Raw genomic sequence first — 8,459 nt, forward strand, 5'->3', positions numbered from 1 at the left:
AAGCCAGAATATCTGAATAAAAATCATTGATCTAATCTTCACAAATTAGCAATGTTTAATATTTCTTTTAAAATTATAAAGTGTCAGTTACATAACAACCAAATATCTACAGGAAATGGTTGAAGAAGGTGACAGAACCAGGATTCAAACCTAGAGCTATTTATATTCACAATCCTTCCTCTTAGCTGTATGCCACATAGCTTTCTTTCTCTACAATCTAATACACTGAAGCTTTGTACAGGGGCAGTATAAGCATAGCCAATGAGGTTTACCTGAGGTGTGATTATTGCTAATTGAAAACAAGTGCATTGATAAAACAGTGGTACACATCAATATCCAATGTTTCACTGCCTTAAAAACGACAGTCGATCCTTCCACACAGCTATACTAAATAAAAATGAACACAGGAATAGTATGACGCATTAAGTGCTCTCAGTCAATGAAATAACTACGAGAAATATAGAACTACAGACAATGCTTTTCAATTTTTGTTTAAAAAGACACTCAAAATCTCATGGAAGAAGGCATCTCTATTAAAATGCGAACGTCTACAATGTCAGCTTCAGACAACTTTCAAAATCTTTCCGTTGGAAAGATGAAAAGAGGACATTTTAAAATAAAACCACTGCCCAGTTAATCATTTATGAAAAGCAAGTGAAGTTTCCAAGAGAAGGACCCTCAAAAAAAGATATCTAGAAGATGCTGTCTGCATTGATGACACTTGGATTCTTACCCTCTGCATCTACAAGTGGTGGTTCTTGCCATCTCAGCGTTTTCACAGTACTTCATTACTGATAGGGGTGAGGTAAATGCACATGAAACCATCAACACTGAGGGAGTCTGTCACTATCCTCAGGATATAGGAAAGCTGGCAACTTGGGTATTAAGAGTTATGAAGTTTCTTCACAATGCTCAAGGGCAAAAATGCCACATTCACTTACTTTCCTAAATAAACATTAAATGTGGCTCTGTTCCTGCCTGAATTATTTTGTGGAAAAATTAAGTATCTGTTATTTTAAAGGTCCCTCTACCTTTCTTCAGTAATTATAAAACCCTAGAGGTTTGGAATTCAGAGAAATGGAAGGGACTTTTGTTTCTGATATAGTGCTGCCATCTTTGAGATGGCCACCACTCAAGCCTTCCTGGGCCACTTAAATCAAACGGCTCCAGAGTTCATGGCACTGCTTTCCCTGCAGAATGGTTACCAATCGTATTTACTGATTTAGTGCTTTAAAGCCATGTATTGATCACATGGACAAAAAAATAATAATTTTAATTTTCAGTTGCTGTATAGTTTTATGTGTTTTTAAAATTATTATTTTAATTATTATTTGTTAAAAATAAAACTAAATTTACATTTTGGTTTAATTTTTAACAAGTAATAATTTGGTAGTTTTTGAAATGCAATTATTTTTAAAAGCATTCTTGGGAAAATGCATCTCTTAATAAATTTCTTATTATAAATTCATTTATCCATAGATAAATCTTGCTTACTGTTAGAAGGTGACCATCAGATTCTATATTTCTATATTCTCATTTTTAGAGATTTAAGCTCTGAGAAATCTTATTCTCAGAAATAAGGAGATGAGAGAAGAGGCTTTTTTATGTCACTCAATTCTTTGAATTCCTTCAAAGAACTATGACAAAAATTGCAGGGTAATTTATCATAAAAACTGATTTATAATCATGTGTCCACTGACAACTCAATTAGATATTTCTTCAAGTTTTTGAAAGAATTCAATATAAAAACATAAAAAATTTATTTGTCAAAGGTTTTGTTATCTAGCTATTGGAGTCATCTACTTTTTAAAATAGAGGTGAATGTTTTGAATTGTCCCCTTTGTTTTGCATCCTGGAGATTTCAACACCCAAAGACAAAGCATCAGAGTCAAGTTCAAGAAGGTTGAGAAGTACACTTCTCTTTTGAAAAATGAAACCTTGTGGGAGAAAGGTTTTTTTTTTTAAAGGAAAAAATGGAAAGAGGAACAACAAGAATTAGGAAACAGTTATTCGAATCTGACACCTGAAAACTGGTTAAAATTATTTGCTTGGTCAGAATGCTCTTCATAAAGTTTTCTCTTAATCCCAGGGGTTAGCAGACCTCAGATTGAAATTAGGAGCCTAAATGGCAAATAAAACCATTCAACCAACCAAGTCAGTTTTATTTTCTGTAAAGTAAAATCTCCAAATTCATTTTAAAATTCAATTTAATGTCTTTTGAAGTGTCCCTATAGCAATCATCTCAATTTAATGCATTTTGAACTGTCCTTATAACAATCATCTCAACTCTGAATTCTAATTTTAAGATAGATATGTAGATAGTCACATTAAGAGATAGTTACATCAATCTCTGGGTTGCATTGTAGTAACTGAACACAACACTGAAGACTTGACTAGTGGTGGAACTAGGTCCCATCTCACAGGTCACCCAGAAACAATTTCAGAAAGGAAAGCCTATGGGGGAAAAGAAATACATAAGGGAAGCATTGCAGACCAAGGGAGATGGAGTCCTTCTGAAAGGTCAAGTAATTTTTGTCTTAATACACAATTTAATTTCTCTACCTTTTCTATACTTTGCAGGCTATAAGGACAATCATTCTTCAGAGCAGAGGACAACCATGCAAAATCATTAAAGTGATATGCTTGTGAGGTAAGTCCTTCCTCACTTGATATGGTTAGTAGGTACTAAAAAAAAAAGTCCCTTCTATTCTAATACTATTCTAATACTATCTCTATAAATGCCCATTTTTTCTCTGTTGTGCTCTCTCTAGCTCTTTTGTTTCTCTCTTTTTCTGCCTCAGGCTAGGATGCATGTTCCAGTTATAAGAATTAACTCAACAATCCAGGCAGATTGAGTGTTCCGAAGTAATAGCGTATCCAAAACAAGATTACCTTTCTTTTTTCCAAGGTAGAAACTATTAATTAAAAGTGTGCCACTTAAGACAGGTCTGACTGGACAAGATGAGAGTTTGAATCACTATCAGATATATGTTTGGTTGTATTTCAACCTTGAGGGAGAAAAAAAAAAAATCAGGTTAAGATTAATGCATCTTTGCTAATAATATGACATGTAAATCACAAAACAACCTCATAAGTAGTAATAGCATGGGTTTAAATATACTCTGTCACCTTGGAGAAATAATGTTTTTATCATATAGGGAACCCATAAGATAGTACAAAATGGAAAAGGACAATAAATAAGCAAAGCAGAAGCCTCTACTAATTTAGTAGCGACCACAGGTTTTCAACACAAAGGGGGCATTCTTTGGTAACATGGTTCAAAAGAATTTTTATTTAGGTAGAAAATAAAGGCTTCGCATAATTAAGTGCATTTAGTTTAAGGGTTGTTGCAAAGTCTCCTTTTTTTTTTTTTTTTTTTAAATGAAAGCTTCTTTCTTTCTTTCTTTCTTTTTGGCTGTGTTGGGTCTTCGTTTCTGTGCGAGGGCTTTCTCTAGTTGTGGCGAGCGGGGGCCACTCTTCATCGCGGTGCTCGGGCCTCTCACTGTCGCGGCCTCTCTTGTTGCGGAGCACAGGCTCCAGACGCGCAGGCTCAGTAGTTGTGGCTCACGGGCCTAGTTGCTCCACGGCATGTGGGATCTTCCCAGACCAGGGCTCGAACCCGTGTCCCCTGCATTGGCAGGCAGATTCTCAACCACTGCGCCACCAGGGAAGCCTGCAAAGTCTCCTTAATGGCGGTGAAAATAAAGAAAACCTCCCAAATGAGAACAAGTAAAAGATATTTATCAGAGTTTGATATAGCAAGAGAATAGCCACCAACACTTGCATTTCACAGAGACTACATGGCAGGCAGAGAGTGGAAAATGTTTATAGTGGAAAGAAAAGAAAGCTTCACATGTGACCTGATTGGAGATGTTGGCACAGGGAATCTGGGGGTGGGCTGACCAGAGTGGGGCATCCTGCGTGACTGTTTAAGGCTCATAATTGGCTTTTTGTGGTTGGGCCTAAGTTGGAGCTGGAGGGCAAAGATCAGGGAAGCTGTCAGTTATCAACTAGTTCCTTACTATTTGGGGCCAAATGCTGCAGAGGTTGTGGTTTAAACTGATAGCTGCAGAGGTTCTGTGTCAGTGTTCTATTTTTACACATGAGATGGCCATTGTCCATTCATATAGTCACTGTTATAGTATAAGGGCAGAAACTACTTCAGGGTTCCAGGTAATAAGAATTTAGTAAGTTGTACAGTGCTTAACCTCTGCTTTCTGGATGTGGTGATTGGCCTAAAGAAGCGTTTTGCATTCAAGTTCAAGGTGCATGGAACATATTATTCCAACTCCGAGGAGGCTAAACTGGGAACTAGAGTCCTTCAATAATGTATTTGAACTTACAACGAAGAGAGAGCAAGACTCAATTGGGAAAATAGGGAATGTACAACTTGGACTTGACAACAATTCCACCTCTACAGCTGTGCCAGAGACCTGGCAATAAGTCTGAGAAATAAGGCTGAGAACCAGGGGAGGGTAGAGATGGGAAATCAGTAGGAGTATATAAAAATGGAAACGTCTATGTTTCTGAAACATAAAGTCAAGCAGTACCCCTGCCTTTCTTGAAATTTTGCACAAGAACTAGTTATTTCCCTTGTTTGCCAAAGTGTTTTTGTGTCATCTTTTGCAGTCTAATGAATCTTGATTATTACTCGTTAAGAGTTTATGAAATTCCTGTTATGGATGAGGCACTGTGGCCCACAGTACTGTGTTCTCTGATATTTGGCTCTTTTCTCTTCGAGGCATATAGAGACTGTACTTCCAACACCACCAATTTCTTGCACTTAGGAAGAATCATGTGACTCTGGGGCAATGACATATTAGAAGTGACAGATGTCACTTCTGAGCTTAGATATTTAAATGCTGAAGGAATTATTTCATCTCTTCTCTGTCTTCTGATACTAGATATTATGGAAGTGGCCTCATGTCACCTAAGTGACACTGGGTGATTGATCAGTAATGAAGCTGAAAGGTCACCAAACACTGTAAGTGAAGACAGATTAGAGTTTGGACTTTATCCTGGGGGCATGCAATATTCAACAGGTATTTCTGATTATATATTCTGTTCAAAGCAATGTGCTAGTGAGAATAGAAAGTAATTACACTCTTGTAAGCAGGGAGTTGACATGGTCAAATGTGTGTTTGTGAAGGATCACCCTGGCTGCCTTGTGCAAAATAGATCAGAGAGGAAAGTGAGTGCAAAGGAGAGACCAGTTAAAGAGCTCAGTCTTTGCATGAGACAGAAGAAGTGGGTGCACTTCCCTTAACTACATTTTCATACAAAACAACCGAATATTCCCTGGGTTTTGATATGTGGAGGAGTGAAAGAGAAAAAGAATACTGGTCCCTAAAAATCAGGAAGTTTATAATTTAAAGAATAGCTATGTGCCAGCTGCTTATAATTTATTTTCATGCTTGAGAATGCCTTCCATAAGCACATTCTGGCAAAGCATAAAATAAATAAACTGAAATAGAATAAAACCTATTAGATGTTAGAATTCTAGCACCAGATAATCACATCACTACAAAATATGAATATACAATTTTATATATACAAACACATTAAGTTGAAAGAAACTTTAACTGAATTTCGGTAAATTAATCAATAAAACATGTTTTCGTATACAGCATTTTTTTGGCATACTGAGTGTTCTTAATCTTTAAAGCACATGAGTATAATACCTCAGGAAAGACCTGTTCTCCACACATTTCCTGTATAAAGTACAGAAGAAGTAATAAAGAGCCAGTGTGTCTTTCTCTGCAGTGTGATGTTGGCGTACATAAATAAGCTTCTTTGTGCATAAAATAAAAGGAGTGGGACCAAAGTTTCTGATTTTTACAGTGTTTTATTCTTTCTTTAAAAAAATAGCCAGATCGAGGGGAAAGCCATTTAGGAGAAATAATTGTCTTCTAACAGCCAGCTTGCAGAAACTAAAACACATAGCAATGATGTAAAAAAAAGTTGTTTTGACACTTTGGTAAATGGAAGTGTAAGATACATAGGAATATATTAGAGGTGCATGCATATCTGTGGTCCGTGAAAATTGCTGATTATAAAGGAGAGGGTTAATGATCTCTAATTGTGCTGTAATCTGAGTGCAGTATAATAGTAATGAAGATAACCGATTTGTGTGTTAACATGAAAAATATTAGAGGGGTGGATGCACAATGTTTGGGGTAATTAATTCTACCCTTCACTCCCTATAAACATATCCATATATAAACTGAATTAGATTCGAAAGAGAATCCAAAGAACCAAAAATAGTCTCTGAACAAGCTTAATATTGTATGGGAGATTAAATTACTATTTTTGATGTTCTCTGTGACTGTCTCATTTAGTGTCTATTGCGTTTGCTTTTTATTCTAAGGTGTTTTTTAAAATGAATTGAATAATGCATAAAAATCTGCAGACCTATGCAGAAAGTTTGGATGCAGTGCCATTTAGAGTTTGATCTCACAGCAAATCCTAATAGATTTCTGGTGGTATCTGTATCTATATCTATATCTATATCTATTTTGTTGTTGTTGTTGTTGCTGTTTAGAGCTCTGAGTGTGTGTGTGTGTGTGCATTAATCTTACTCTTTCCACTTCAAGGAAAAATATTAGACAATTGACATAGTAGATATTTTGCATCTAATGTCAAGCTGCTTCTATTTAAACTAAAAGAGAAATCAAATTGCTTGTGAGAATGGTAGAAGCATGTTGTTTAAGGGCAAGCTACTAAGAAATGGATAAAGGCATTTAGAGGTGAATAATAGAACTGTAAATTAAGAAGTAGAAGATAAAATTATTCAACTCTGTTTCTAAAAGCAGATGATGCCCTTTTCACAGTTCTAAAACCCTTCAAAGCAGCAATGATCTCATTGTTTGTCTTATTATTCACTATCAACATACTTAGATTACTGTTCTGCAAAATTATTTTGCTTGGGCGACTTTAACAAGTACCAGAAACTTACAGTTCACCTCTATAATTATCACAGCATTCCCGGGAATCATTACAAACCAAACCAAAAAAAAGTTAAACTTGAAACGTTGTTTGTGAAAGGACTTTAAATTTTATTTGCTTTTAATGCAAGGCATGGTGGTCTGTCTCTGCCTGTGTGTGTCCTCTGTACTTACCAATGTCAACAGTATGTCCAAATTTGTGGAGAGACCAGACACTGATACCACCTGGGCAAAACAAGTAATTCTTAGTTATTCAAATTTACAGAAGAAAAGAAGCACATACATGTTCATGGCAAAACGATGAATGTTTCAAGGACCTGGATACCAGTATCCTTGTCAGGGGAGCCCCCAAGGCAGATTGTAATTTCTGAGGAAGGGAGGGGTTCCTCACACCTCAGGAAGCTCCATACCCCAATCAAAGTGCATCTTTCCACTCATGGCTTGAACGACTCTTCTTTTAGTCTCGTCTGGACATATGCCAGAGACTAGCTTATCTAGGCCTGGTGCACTTCACTTATCATGATTATGCAATATGCGATTTGTCTAAAGGGTACAGTATAGGTCAGTGCTTTTAGGCGTAACGGAAGGTTTTATTAATCATCCTCAGCCCCTATGGGATAAGTAATTCTCCCTGAAGTTTATGTGTGTACTTAGAGCTAGAACAGAACTTTGAAACTAGAATAAGGGTCACTTAGCCCGATGTCTTTGGAAGCTCATGAGATCAACTCTGAATGCTACACTGCACCCCTTGGAATAGCTGTATACATTAGTAAGGTCATATTTTACCACCACCTGTTCCACTCCCATGCCTCTTTCTTTCATTCTGAATTTGAATAGAGGAAAATGTAGAGTTATTTGTTAGTCTCCTGTAAAAGCTTGGGTAACATTAGTTGCTTTAACACATGATCCTCAAGGTTAAATAAGATTAAAGGTTAAATTTGATTTCTTGACAGCATTGAAATGAAGATATTCCTGGTCAGTGGGTGGCTTTCTTCACATGGTAGTTCAGGAACTCAAGGTCTCCTTTCTTATAGCTCCAGTGATCTGTAGTGTCTTGGATCTCTCTATTTTCAAAAGACAAATGTGAAAAGAACTGGAGGATCAGGGTGAGATTTATATGGTCCAGCCCTGGAAGTGGTGCATGTTAATTTGGACTCAGTCATATGGGAATGTAGTCAAGCTATGTACCCAGGAAAAAGAATTTTAGTGAACAGCTATGAACCTCTGCCTCAGCTTTTCAAATCCAGCTTTGTGGAATGTAGACCTAGTGGGAGACAACATAGACCTTATTCTCTATATTGTATTGTGTAAAGGGTCTCACAATACAGTTTTTGTTGTCGTTATTAACATATGTGACTTTGCCTATTACAATGTCCCATATACTTGTAGGTTTCTTGGACCAATGATCTTCAAAATGGGGGTGGAATTGGGGGCGGGAGGAAGTGATTACAAACATATCCAGAAAAACTCAGACTTAAGTCTTCTAATAAAGTATGCTTACATGAATATGAAGAA

The 8,459-nt window shown here is 36.6% G+C and overlaps 1 pseudogene; it reads left to right on the top strand.

Annotated features, from left to right (window-relative positions):
- The first annotated feature begins 229 nt into the window (after nt 1-229).
- On the top strand, nt 230-362 carry LOC114238619 (U4 spliceosomal RNA; annotated as a pseudogene).
- The last annotated feature ends 8,097 nt before the right edge of the window (nt 363-8,459 follow it).

This window comes from Balaenoptera acutorostrata, chromosome 2 (assembly GCF_949987535.1).
Source record: "Balaenoptera acutorostrata chromosome 2, mBalAcu1.1, whole genome shotgun sequence".
Lineage (NCBI taxonomy): Eukaryota > Metazoa > Chordata > Mammalia > Artiodactyla > Balaenopteridae > Balaenoptera > Balaenoptera acutorostrata.